Source organism: Meriones unguiculatus, chromosome 3 (assembly GCF_030254825.1).
Source record: "Meriones unguiculatus strain TT.TT164.6M chromosome 3, Bangor_MerUng_6.1, whole genome shotgun sequence".
Taxonomy (NCBI): Eukaryota; Metazoa; Chordata; class Mammalia; order Rodentia; family Muridae; genus Meriones; species Meriones unguiculatus.
The window spans coordinates 21920028-21933665 of NC_083351.1; positions in this window are offsets into that span (position 1 = coordinate 21920028).

The following is a 13638-nucleotide window of genomic DNA, read 5'->3' on the forward strand; positions in this document are numbered from 1 at the left end:
CCCTCAGGCTCCGCCCCCAAGAGCGCGTCCCTCCCTAGCCCTCCGCCCAGTCCCCGCCCCTTACGTCCACATGTCCCGCCCTTGTCCAATCCGAGTCCCGATGTCGATTTTCGGTTCCGCCTCCGAAGGCTCTATCCAATCCGATTCAAGATCGCCCTCGGGTCCCACTCACTAACCACTACCTTTCCCCGTAGCCCCTGACTACAGTGGCCTCCCTGGCCCAAGTTCTCCGCGGTGGAGACGTTGGAACGCAGGGCCGGCACCGCCCCCCTTTGTGAAACCCGCGGTGCAGCGGCGGCTCAGGGTTCTGTTCCGGGGCTCTGAGCCGGGGTTGTGGGGGGAAACCAGAGGCTGGTTCAAGCTGTCCCCTGGATGACACCGTCAACCCCGAGTATCATCTGGAGAAGCAGATACACGTCCAGTTGTCGCTACGTGAGCTGTGCTGGAAAAATCCTGAGACCTGACAGCGGGCGACTGAGGCCTCTTGAGTTGTGGAAGGGGGGTTTCTGTAGCTCCCGTGGCCCAACCTACTACCGCAGTCTACGCGAACCCCACCCTCCCCCCAACACGAGTTTGCCTCCCTTCCCGAATGGTTGCGCCGTAGTTAAGCGCACCTTTGCCGCTCAACCCCATAGCGTCCTGTTTCCCCAAGAACCGAGCTATGCTAATTCTCCCAGTGCTCCCCCAGTGCCGCTCAGCTCATCTAACTTCTCTCTCTCTCTTGAAGATTTATTTTATGTATGTGAGTACTCTATCTGCATGTACACCGGCATGCCAGAAGAGGGCCTCAGATCCCAGTATAGACAGTTGTGGCTGCCGGGGTGGGTGGGGACCTCCGAAGAGCAGATAGTGCTCCTAACTGCTGAGCCATCCAGCCTTATCTAACTCCTTTGGTATGTTTTTGTTTTCGAGACAGGGTTTCTCTGTGTAGCCTTGGCTGTCCTAGACTCACTTTGTAGACCAGGCTGGCCTCAAACTCAGCGATCTGCCTGCCTCTGCCTCCCCGCGAGTGCTGGGATTACAGTGGTACCCCATCGCGCCAGGCTCGTCTAACTTTTCTTTACAGAGATTATTGCATTTCTTTCGGGCAGGCTTTTGCCTTCTCACAATCCAGTGAAGGAAGAAGGAAGTTTTGTTAAGGTCTCCAGGAACAATGACCAGTTTTCTATTCCCTCATTCGAACCATTAATCTTTTACTCAGTTGCCTACTTCCTCCTTCCCCCCACCACCCCCGCAGACTCTTCTAGCGGCTTTCAGTATATCAGCCCCCACCCCCCACCCCCACCTGTCCCCTGGGACTCTCCACACAGACTTTTGCTTTCTTGTTTCTAGAAAAGTCAAGATCTCAGCCCTTGCCTCTCTTTTTCCAATGTCTGACCTCATGTCAATATTTTGAAAGCCATCCGTATGCTGGCAACTCTTAAGTTGTCTCTTCATCTCAAATGTCCCTCTGAACACCAGGCCTTTGTATTTATTAGACGTGTAATAAACATTAATTTCACATGCCCCGGATAGACCTCATCTGTAAATGGCGAGCTCATTCTTCTAGTTGCTCAAGCCAGTTGTCCCTGGGTCCTCTCTCTCAGTTCTGGTGGCTCCACCTTTAAAACGAAGATGGAGTCCAGTCACTTCTTACTACCATCATCTGTCCTGGTATTAATCACAGGAGCCTCTTGGCTGGTATAGCCTGTACCCACATTTGCCTTTCTTTAACTTGTTTACTTGTTTTGTAAATAATAAAAAAAAGTAAGACTTTGAGAATGTAAAATGACACAGATGTTTTTGTGATAAAGAAAGCGTTTTCTTGAAACATGACTATATGATCTAACAATTCTGCTTCTGGGCATATGCCTCAAAGAACTGAAAGCAGAAACCCGCACAGAGAGTTAAGCGGCCATGAGCATAGAAACATCATTTACCATAACAAACACATGAAGAAAACCTAACAAAATAGAAATGTGCTTGTGAAGGAATATTATTCACCCTTAAAAAGAAATAAATTCCGACATATGCCCCAAGGTGGGTCCATCTAGGCAATGCTAGGCGAAGCAGAATAAGGTAGGCATAAAAGGATAACTTGTAGTATTTCATTTAAGTGAAGTATTTAGAGTAGTCAAATTCAGAGACAGAAAGTAGAAGGGTGATTGGAAGGGCTTGGGGGAGGCCACCCTGGGGTACAGAGTGAGTTCTAGGACAGCCAAGGCTACAGAGAGAAACCCCGTCTCAAAAAAAAACAGAAAAGGGGATGGTTGGGGGGAGGGAAGGGACTATAGATTTCTGTTTAATGGGTACGAGCTTCAGTTTGAGAAAAAGCACCCTGGAACAAACTACTTAGGTGGAAACCAAACTACTTAGGTGGAAACGGCTGTTGGCAGTGTTGATTATATCACATTTTGGGACTGATTCTGCTTAACAAATCATTAAACTGAAAACATTGAGATGTTTTGTTTTAACTAGAGGATTTAACGCAAGGCAGTGTGGGTGCTTGGCAAACGTGCCACCAGTAGGTTACAACCCCGCCCTGAAATGGTAACTTAGAATCTTACATAGAAAAACAATCAGCTCATCACCTCCCTCCTCCCATGTCTTTCGAAAGGCATTATCTGTTCACAGAGAGGGCCTCTAAGCCCCTCATGCTCTCCTTTCGGTCCCTACCTGGTCAAGCTGACCGCATACTGCTGCCCTCCTTGGTCACACTGCCCCGTAGACATTGGCTACTTAAGATTTCCCTAAGAATTTCTGGTGCTTTCCTGACCCTGAGCCCTTAAATTTGTCCATTCGACTTTCAACGCTCTTACCTCAGCTTCCTACCTGTTCTGACCACATTACTGAAAACTTGAGCTTGTGTCTGAGCGTGGCACACCCCCTTCCTCCCAGCACTTGGAGGCAGAAGCAGGTGGATCCCTATGAGTTTGAGGCCAGAATGGTCTATGGAGAATTCACACAAAAACAATACCACCCAAACCAAAAATACTCAAGCTTGAATCCCAGGATCATGATCTTTCTTCCCCGCTTATTTTTTCCCTCTGCACCCATCACTATAAATATTGGGTATTTTAGTTTTTTAAAGAAATTACCTGCTTGCCAGGCTCTGTGGCACATGCCTTGCCAGGCTCTGTGGCACACGCCTATAATCCCAGTACTCAGGGAGGCAGAGGCTGACAGATCTCTGAGTTCGAGGCTACCCTGGTCTACAAAGTGAATCCAGGACAGCCAAGGCTACACAGATAAACAAAAACAAACAAGCAAACAAAACAAACAAAAACAAAAGAAAAAAAAGAAAAGAAATTACCTGCCTCTTCTATCCATAAATGTGCTTTCAGTGAAGACAGAGATTTCTATCTGTTTTGGTTGCCTGTTTGCCCCCAGTGCCTCCACCAGTGCCTGGTGTGAGAAGCACACTCAGCAGCTATTGAATGAATAAAAGAATAAGTGCCTGGAGACACTTATAGACAAAGGTAAGACCGATGTTCAGTCTGGAGCAGCTAAAATGAAGAGGAGAGAGAAGATGGAGGGGAAGGAGTGAAGGCTCTTAGCATCCAAGTCCGGAGACTTCTGAACACGAGGCACGTCGTCAACAAAGGTGGTTTGTTTTTCAGAGCCAGGGGATCAAATGTGCCAGACGGTGCTCCCACTGACCGCTGACCACACATCCATCTTACCTGTGTGACATCACCAAAGGCTTTGTTTTATGTTGACTTTTGTTTCTGAGTTTTGTCTTTTCTGTCAGGCTCTGTAGGGGCTGGAGACAGGGCTCCACAGTTGAGAGCCTTCCTTGCTGTTCTTTCGGAAGGTCCCATTCCTAGCACCCACATGATGGTTCGAAGCCTTCCAAACTCCAACTCGAAGAGGTCCAAGGGCCCCTTCTGGCATCTGCCGGTGGCACCAAGCACCCATATATACACATACATACATTCACCTAGGCAAAACACCAATAACACCTATACACATAAAAAATGTAAATCTGTTTTTAATCTTGCTATGTGGCTGGCTCCAAATTTGCTGTGTAGCCTAAGCCATCCTGGAATGCCTTGTCCTGTCTTCAAAACAAAGCCAGCATTAAGTCACTCTTTACCTCCACAACCCCTTTTTAGACCCAAGCTACCTGATGCCACCCAAGCCATACAAATGCTGGGATTAGGGATATGCACCATTGGATATGAAAATTATTTTGACATAGTACATACACCTTTAACCCCAGCACTCAGAAGGCAGAGGCAAACAGATCTCTAGTCTGAGATCAGTCTGGTCTCCACAGCAAGTTTCAGGCCAGCCAGGAACATAATGAGACCCACCTAAAAAAAAAAAAAAAAAAGATTTTTTATTTTTTTTGGTGTGCCATGTAATGATGAAGTGATGATGTGGTCAAATCAAGGTCCAAGGTCATTTATTAGACAAGAAATCTGTACATTAATAAGTTGATACATAGAATCTCTTCCCAAGGGCATACAACTAGGAAAGGCTGGAATGTGAACCTAAAATTGTCCATTAAAACCAAATTTCTGGGGCTGGAAAGATGGCTCAGCAGTTAAGAGCACTGGCTGCTTTTCCAGAGGACCTGGGTTCAATTCCCAGCAGCCACGTGGCAGTTCACAACTGCCTGTAACTCTATTTTCAGGGGATCTGACACCTTCACACAGACATGACCGCAGGCAAAACATGAATGCACATGAAATGAAAATAGTTTTTTTTGTGGTTTGTTTGTTTGTTTTTAAATAGAACACTTAATGCTTTGCAAGGACCTGGATTCGATTCCCACCACCAGTACAAAGGCTCACAACCACCCATGAGCCCATGCTGGATGGTAGTCATCAGAGAATACTGCTCAGACAAAGCTAAGAAAAAGTGCTTGTCAGCTGGCCAGTGACTACACTGGGTGTTCAGGATCTCAGCAAAACCCTGAGCCTTTCTCAGGGTAAGCTTTAAGCTAAAACCTTCGGTCTAGATTGACATACTTCAGTTAACGAGAACCGTTAGCCAGAAGCAGAGCTGCAGAAACCAGAAAGCAGGGCTGGTACATTTAGAGACTTTCCCAGAACCATGGGCTTTGATGGATTAGGCCTTTGTTTTTGTTTTGGCAGGTGGTGCTGTGGCAGGTCTACTTTCTGAGTTTCACAGCCTGAACGGCACTTCCATCATGGAGTCAGTTGTGCCTATTAAGGTCTGCGGCCGGTTACAACCAGTTCCAGGGAACCCAGCAGGCATGTAAGTGGTGCACAAATATGCATCCAGGAAAAACATTCACATGCATGTGATTTTTTTTTTGAGACAAAGTTTCTCTGTGTAGCCTTGACGGTCCTAGACTCGCTTTGTAGACCAGGCTGGCCTTGAACTCACAGAGTTCCACCTGCCTCTGCCTCCCCTACTGCTGGAATTCAGGTCCTGTCCACTCACCCAGATAAACTATAGAGAGACAACAAGTACTTCCTATCCTTCAGTTCAGTCCCTTTAGCACACTGTTCACAAAGTCCTCAAGCTTATTAGACAGAGAAACTCAAAGCAAGCACTGGTCTTCCTCATTTGTCCTTTGTGAACCCTGACCCAGGACTCCTCCCCTTCACTGGCATCACTCCCAGCCTCAAGTGGACTTGGACTCAAATCCTACTTCAGCCACTTTCCAGCCATGTGGCCTCCAGGCTTTCGTGTCTTTCTGCTTAAGATGTGATCCAGCTGGGCAGTGGTGACCCACGCCTGTAACTCCGGCACTCGGGAGGCAGAGGCAGGTGGATCCCATGAGCTTGAGGCCAGGTCCTGTGTACCGAGTGAGTTTCAGGATAGCCAAGGCCACACAGGGAGACCCTGTCTGGAAAGACAAAAGAAACAAAAAGAAAAACACAAAACCAAGACGAGATGGGAATCTCTGTTGTTGTGAGGATTACCTGTGTCAAGAATCCTTGTCTTCACCCTGCCTGGTCAGGGTGTGATGATTCTTGCTCTAGATTCTGGCTCTGTTCCTAAGACGCCCATACACGTACCTACCACTAGATGGTGCTGTGGGCTCATTTATAGGATACCTTTCCAAGGCCCCTAGGAGGACGTGGTCCTGGGAAGACTTCCAGAGCCTTGGAAAGACCTGGTTTTTCTCAATGAAAGGCAGCCAGGCCTTGGATGATCCCGGGAGGTGACTCAGCCTTCCAGATCTTCGGGAAGCTTCATTGTCACAAGCTCACTGTTTCCACTGTGGAGACACCAGCGTAGAGTTAGTAGGAAGGATTAAATAAATTGTGTGATCTGGCACAAAGCTAATCGATTTTGCTGATCCAGGTAACAGAGAACGCCAACTGAGTGGCCCTTGTTCAGAGCTTAAGCCATGTTACAGAGAGGTAGAATAATACTTTTCCACCCATATTTCTCACCCAGAAGTCGCTGACAGGGCTGCAGAAATGCATGCTTTCCCTAATGCTCTGGGCTTTTTTCTTTCTCTATAGTTTCCCTCCGTGCTGTGCAGTTGCCTGCGGCCATCTGGGTAATGCTGGCTTAAGTCACTATGACTTTTTTCTTTTCCCTTCCAACCTGGCGAGGGTTTTTCTTTAAAACTCTAATACAGTTTTCCTTCAGTCCAAAAATATCTAAATTTGCCAGGCTGCAGTGACACACAACTTTAATCCCAGCACTTGGGAGGCAGAGGCAGGCAGATCTCTGAGTTTGAGGCCAGCCTGCTCTACAGAGCAAGCTCCAGGACAGCCAGGACTACACAAAGAAACCCTGTCTCGAAACAAAACAAAATCTAAATTACATTAACTCACTTTGTGTGTGTGGTTTTGTTCATAAGTTTATGTGTGTTTGTGTGAATTTACACAAACTATATAATATATATATACACACAATATATATATATTTACACAATTTACACAAACTATATATATATATATATATTTTTTTTTTTTCCCCCCCTAGAGCTGAGTACCAAACCCAGGGCCTTGTGCTTGAGCTAAATCCCCAACCCCTTACACAAACTTACAACTAATTATATAAAAGCAGGATCAGCAAGGCATTTGTTACTAAGGCTGACAACCTGAGTCTGATCCCCAGCACCTACATCCTGGAAGAAGGGAACTAAGTTCAGCAAGTTATTCATTCGCTCTCTGATTTCGACACACATGCCCTGGCACGTGTGTACCCACATGTATACAGTAAATGTAATAAAACATGTTATATAAAAACAAAGGTAATGTATACCCTGAACTCACTACTATATAGTAATTATTACTCAGGTTTTGGTTTTCTTGTTGCCTTGTGTGTGGGGTTTGTTGTTTTGTTTTTTCTTGAGACAGCTTCTCTCTGTAGCCCTGGCTGTCCTGGAACTCACTCTGTACACCAGGCTGGCCTCAAACTCAGAGTTCTGCCTGTCTCTGCCTCCCCAACGCTGCTGTAAAAAGTGTGTTCCACCATGTCCAGATTACTCGGTTCTTAGGAAAATCTCACTATGCTGCCTCCAGCTGTCTGGGAAACTGGTCATCCTGCTTTAGTCTTCTATGCAGCTGGGGTTAGAAATCATGGTTTCTCTGTCTGTGTCTCAGTCTCTTCTGTGTGTGTGGTGTGTACGTGGAGGTCAGAGGTGATCCCTGGGGGCACGCAAGCACCGTACCCCTCTTGATTAAGACTTTTTAACAGCTGAGTGTAGTGAGGCACGCCTTTAGTCCCAGCACCAGGGAGGCAGAGGCAGAGGCAGAGGCAGAGGCAGAGGCAGAGGCAGAGGCAGAGGCAGAGGCAGAGGCAGAGAGGGGCGGCAGAGAGATGGAGCAGAGAGAGAGGGGCAGAGAGAAAAAGAGAGGCAGAGAGAGGTGCAAAGAGAGAGAGAGGCAGAGAGAGAAAGGCAGAGGGAGAGAGAGAGAGAGAGAGGCGGTCTGAGAGAGGCAGAGGCAGAGGCAGAGAGAGGCAGAGGCAGATGGAACTCTGAGTTTGAGGTCAGGACAGCCAAAGCTATATAGTGAGACCCTAACTTGAAAAAAATAAAAATGAAACAACAACAAAAGATTTCTTTGTTTTATTTTTTGTGTCAGTATTTTGCCTATATTTGCCTGGTATCTGTGGAGGTCGGAAGAGGGGCTGGACTTCCTGGAACTGGACTTATAGACAGTTGTGAGCCACTATGTGGGTACAGGAAATTGAACCCAGGTCCTCTACAAGAGCAACAAGTGCTCTTAACCCCCAACCCATCTCTCCAGACCCAGGTTTTTGTTGTGGCTGTTGTCTTTAGAGATAGGATCATCACCCAGTAGATGAGACTGGCCTGCTGACGAGCCCCATGGGTCTGCCTGCCTGCCTTCCTAGCAGTGGGATCACAGATGCAGGCCAACGTGCCTGGCTTTTTCTATTTGTTGTTGTTTTGTTGGTTTTTCAAGACAGAGTCTCTCTGTGTAGCCCCGACTGTCCTGGAACTCACTCTGTAGATCAGGTTGGCCTCTAACTCAGAGATTCACCTGCTTCTGCCTCCCTAGTGCTGGGATTAAAGGCTTGTGACACCACACCTTTTAGTTGCGTCTGTGTGGGGTGTTTGTGTTCTACAGTGTGTGTGTGTGTGTAAGCCAGAGCTCAAAGTTGAGTGTTTCCCTCGTTTTGTTTCCACCTTACTTTTTGAGATTGGTTCTCTCACTTAACCTGTGACTCACCTATTCAGCTAGACCAGCTGGCCAGCAAGACGAGGGCTCCTCCTGTCCCTACCCACTCAGTGCTAGGATAATATGTGCACACTGCTATACCCAGCTTGTAAGTGAAAGCCTATGTGTGCTGCAGGGGCCAGGAGCTTAGGAGCGGCGGCCAAAGAGGTTACCCTTTGTTGCTCAGATGTCACATGCTCTAGACACTGAACCTGGAGCTGCAGGCTATGTTTTCCCGGCTGGCATTGGCTCACTCTTTCCTTACTATGTCCCTTTTGGAAGAGGAATATTTGTCCTACGCCACTATAGATTGTGAACAGTTAACTTATTTTCTGATTTTTTCAGTGAAAAATAGAGTTCGTGTAGATCTGTTGTGTAGCAGTTTCCTCTGAAATTAAAGTCTCCCGCTTTGTGGGGGTGGATGGTTCAATGGTTAAGTGCTTAGTGCTTCCTGCTCTGGCAGAGGACAAGCCTTCTCCTGTTTCCCCCTGGCTGCTCCTGGTTGCTGTTGTGAGACAAGGAGTTGGAGATCTCCTAAAATGAGGGTTGGAATGGCTCCAGGGAACCTGATGACCCTAACCAACAGGAAGCAGCTAAGAAAGAAAACTGCACTCCCCCTCCCACTAACCCTTTCTCTCTCCTGCCTGGTGTTGGGATGTTGAAAGGGATTGGTGGAGTATGGAGAAAAAGATATAAGAAATGTAAATAAAAGAGTTTTTAAAAACTAACGCCAATACCCAGGCTTAGGTCCCAGCATCTACACAGCAGCTTACAATCATCTGCAACTCCAATTTGACCTCTGATGCACTCTTCTGGCCTCTGTGGACACCAGACACTCCCATGTTATATATACATATATACACACGAAGGCAAAACACTTCTTATTTTACACATAAAATAAGTAAATCTAAAAGAAAAATTAAAAAAAACTTTCATCTTGAAGAGGAGCTCCTTAAGACACAGAAAATGTTAGATGGTGGCAGTGAAACAACAGGGTAGTCTAAAGGGAGGTAAAATGTTCCATCTTGCAAGGAAACCCAGTAAGCTCAGGAAGTAGACAACTCAAAGACCTCAGGAAGTTCCTAAAGCTGACTGGATTCACTAGGCCCCCTTCCTTCCCAAGCATAAAGAAACAGTAAGGACTGCTGAGAGACTCTCACAGCAGCCGAACTGCCTGGGAAAGACCCTCTCCACCTTGTTGAGATGCTGGCAGGTTGTGCAGTGTGGTCCAGGTTTCCAGGTTTTATGAGCTGTCACCAGGCTGGGGTGGGCTTTGGTGACAAGGCTGTCTGTGAGTCATTCCTGCTCCTGTTATATATAACCCCTTACCTATAATCCTGTAAGTAACCCCAGTAAAATTTATTGATTCACCAATAAAATTTGGTATTTCATTGGTTCTGCGTCTGAGGTGAATATAGACTTTTGCTCAGGTCTCCCCAGGAATAGTGTCACAACACAACAAGGTGTTAGAAAAAACTTTGGTTTTTTTTTTTTTTTTTTTTTTTTTTTGAGGCAGGGTTTCACTGTGTAGTGCTGGCTGTCTCGGAACTTACTGTGTAGACCAGGCTGGCCTCAAACTCACAGAGATTCTTTGCTTCTGTTTCTGAGCACTGGTATTAAAGGCCTGTGCCACCATGCCCAGAGCTTACCGCATCCCTGACACCAGCACCTTACCATGGCTTTGCCTCATCTGAAGCCATGAAACACAATAAATTCTTCCTCCCTTGGTTTGCTTCTGCTAGGTGTTTTGTGACAGTGACAAGAACTAATAGCCTTCCCAAGGAAGCTACTCCAAGCCTTGGCATTCCTCCACCAAGTTTTCAAGTATCTTTTGTCAATAACCTGCAATTTATTCTCTAAATGGTGAAGTCAAGCTCCTGAGAGACAGTAGTGGTGGAAAGGGAAAACGAAGAGAGGAAAACTACTTAAAATATATAAATACACTGAGAAAGGAAATTCAAAGGGTAGCAGTGTAAGGAACAGTGTCTGCACAGGACCCCCAAGATCAGGTTCTCAGCACAAAGGAGATTTATTTGCTCCAGAGGGACAGAGGGCAGGAAATAAGAAACAAAGACAGGAGACAGAGGACTAGGGAGAAGGGGAAGGGGACAAGGGAGAGGAGGAAGAGATATTTGTCCTGGGGTGGAGAGATGAAAAAGATAAGAGAGGAGACAGCCGTGGCGCATAGGCAAATGGCAGTTTACAAAGGTGAAAAGGGAAGCCTGTGTTAGGGTGAGGTGGTTAATTTTAATGGGGCATCTTAACTAGGTGAGCCAAAGAGGTCTTTTGATGGCTGGGCTTCAATACTTCCATAGCTGGACTGGGGTAGTCCCGGAGGAGGAAGTGGCCAAATAAGGGAATAGATCGTGGTGGCTGGCTTTAGGAATGTCATCAGATGGTTTTTAGCAAGGCAGAGGGAAAGGGGGAGAAGGGCAAGGCCGGCCGGAGCCATCCTTGCTCACCCTGCAGGAGCCGGCTGGAGTCCCTTCAGGCTGCAATCCTTACCCGCCTTGCACTTTAAGGCTGAACTTGCGCTCCTGGCTTTCCCACATGGCTGTCATTCCATGGTAGTTCGTCTGCCTTCAGCCAGCGGCAGATGGTTAAGTGTTTTGCCCAGGGAAGAGGTCCAACTTTTTGTTACTGAGAGATCTGTGTCCCAGAAGATTTAAAAAAATAAAAAAAGCATGTGACTGCATTTTGTTTAACCTTAATTTTTATAGTATATGTTTAAAAATAAAATGTGGGTTATTAATATTTACTATTTACATATCTTTTAGTTAATCAGCTGTTATTCCTAACCCAGCTGTATATCCAAATCACCATACAGAGACTAGGATTTATTTAATTAACCTAGAGCACAAGGCTGGGCAATAGTTACTCCATCCTAAACCTCCAAGCTTGCATAATTTTCTACCATTCAAATTTTACCCATTATACTTGCTTTTGGTCATATTTTAGGTCTGAATGAACGAGGACACATTCCACAAGAATATTATACCATAAAATTAGGCATTTTATGACATTTTCTTACACTTTGATTTCTCCCCAACCCCTGTCATATTTTATTATTTCTCCACCTCCCCTAGGTCCCTCTTCCTCTTTATCTAGTAGTCTTTCTTCTTAGGGGTGAGCTTCATTAACAGACTCCCACCAGGACTGCCCACTTCTGGCTTGTGCCAGATATAGTACCAAAGCACACTGTAAGCAATTCCACGTTTTTCCTTCGCTCTCACCTGAGTTGATGTCATTGCAACAGTGTGGCAGGAATGGGCGAAGCAGAAATGTAAACAATTTGCTTATTGTTCCTTCAGGATGGTTTTGCTCATCCTCTATAAGGATGAGAATCACTAGGCATTGGTGCCAAACACATATGGTTTGTGATGGGCACCTTAGATTGCAAGGTCACATGGTACCCTATGGTCAAGTGTACAGCCTATCAGAACCCAGTAAAGACTGGGAGCTTTTCTTCTTCTTCTTTTTTTTTTTTTTTCAAAAGAAGTGCTCCTTATGAATGCGACATGACTTTTGTAAGGGAGGGTGCAGTGAAGCCACCAAACTTGACTGATCCGTGGGTAGAGAGGAAGGTTTATCAGGGGTCAAACTGCCAAGGCCATGGGAAGAGAAGAGCAAAATGGCCGAAAAGCAAGGTTTCATTTGGCAGTCAGCAGGGTGGGGAGCTTAGAGCTGATACAAGGTGTTTGGACTGACCAGGACTGAGATGCGCTAGCCTGAGGAAGCGGGCCTTTTGAAGGTGGATTAACCGAGGTTCCTGGTAAACAGAAACCCATCTTATGAGATCTGAACCGTTCACCCAATAATAGTCCTTCTCCTGGCCAAGGCCTTCTGATTAGGACAATGTCACCAGCACTGCCATTTTGGGTTGATGCTGTGGACCCAACCTTTTGTTCTTGATAAAGGGCGAGGATAGTCCTCTGGCTGCTTCCTGATGATTGGGGGTTTGAGAAAAGGAGGAGAGTCTAGAATGCTAAAAGAGGCTCAAGCTGTCAGGTGATGGCAGGAGACCCAAGGAAAGGCATAATCATTGTTATGAGAAGAATAGAGACCAGTGGGCTGAGATGGGGTAGAAGCCAGGGGCCCAAGGAAGAGCAGACGGAGAGCCCAGCACAGGAGTCTGCCCTTGGAGGCTGCAGTGGGTAGCCAGCTTGTGAAAGCCTTTAATTCCCTCATTCACTTGGTTGGACTGGTTTACAGGGGCCTTTAATATAAGGGCTTGCTGGTTTTTCGAGACCACTGAGGCCCAAAAAATGAGCTGGTTTTGTAGCAGTTGCAAGGCTGGATAGTGTCTGTCAGAGAAGTAAAAGTCGGCTGGGACAGATATAGATGGACAGAAAATAAAGTTAAGTTGCTTAGAGGGTTTTTATTTTGGGAGTATGCTGAAGTTTCTGCCCTGAAATCCACACTGCAGAGATAGCAGTTAATAAAGTCTGTAAAGCAGGTTTATTTCTTTGAGCCATAGCTTAAAAAAAAAAAAAAAAAAAAAAGCCTGAAAAGTTTGCCACCTGTTAGAAGTATGAACATTCATCTGCAATAAACAAAAATCTCCCTGCAGGAAAGAGAACGGGGAAGAACTTGAGGACCTGGCAGATGGTCTGGGATAGAAATACAAAACAGTCTTTATCCAGGACAGAGAAGTGTTACCAAAAGCTTTAATAGCCACTTCATGGCCTCAGGGCTGCCGAATCGTCCGATGCCTAAGGGCCTATGGTTGGGACTGATAGTAGGAAGGAGTTAGGTGTGGAGGAGCCAAGGGGACTAGAGAAAGGAGAGCGGGTGTGGTTATAAAGAAAGAAGAAAATCCCTAGCGTTCGCTTTTACGAATAAAGACCCAGGAGCCAGATGCTGGGGTGAAAACCTACTAGCTCAGAGAAGCAGAGAAGGCACCCAGCTAATCTTCCTACTCAGCTGACTTTCCAGAATTTATTAAAAGCCCTTCCTGCTCAGCTCAAGTCCCAAGAGGAAAGCACTCTCACTCCTTCTCCACGCTGTCTTAAATACCCTTCAATTCAATGTCCCTCCT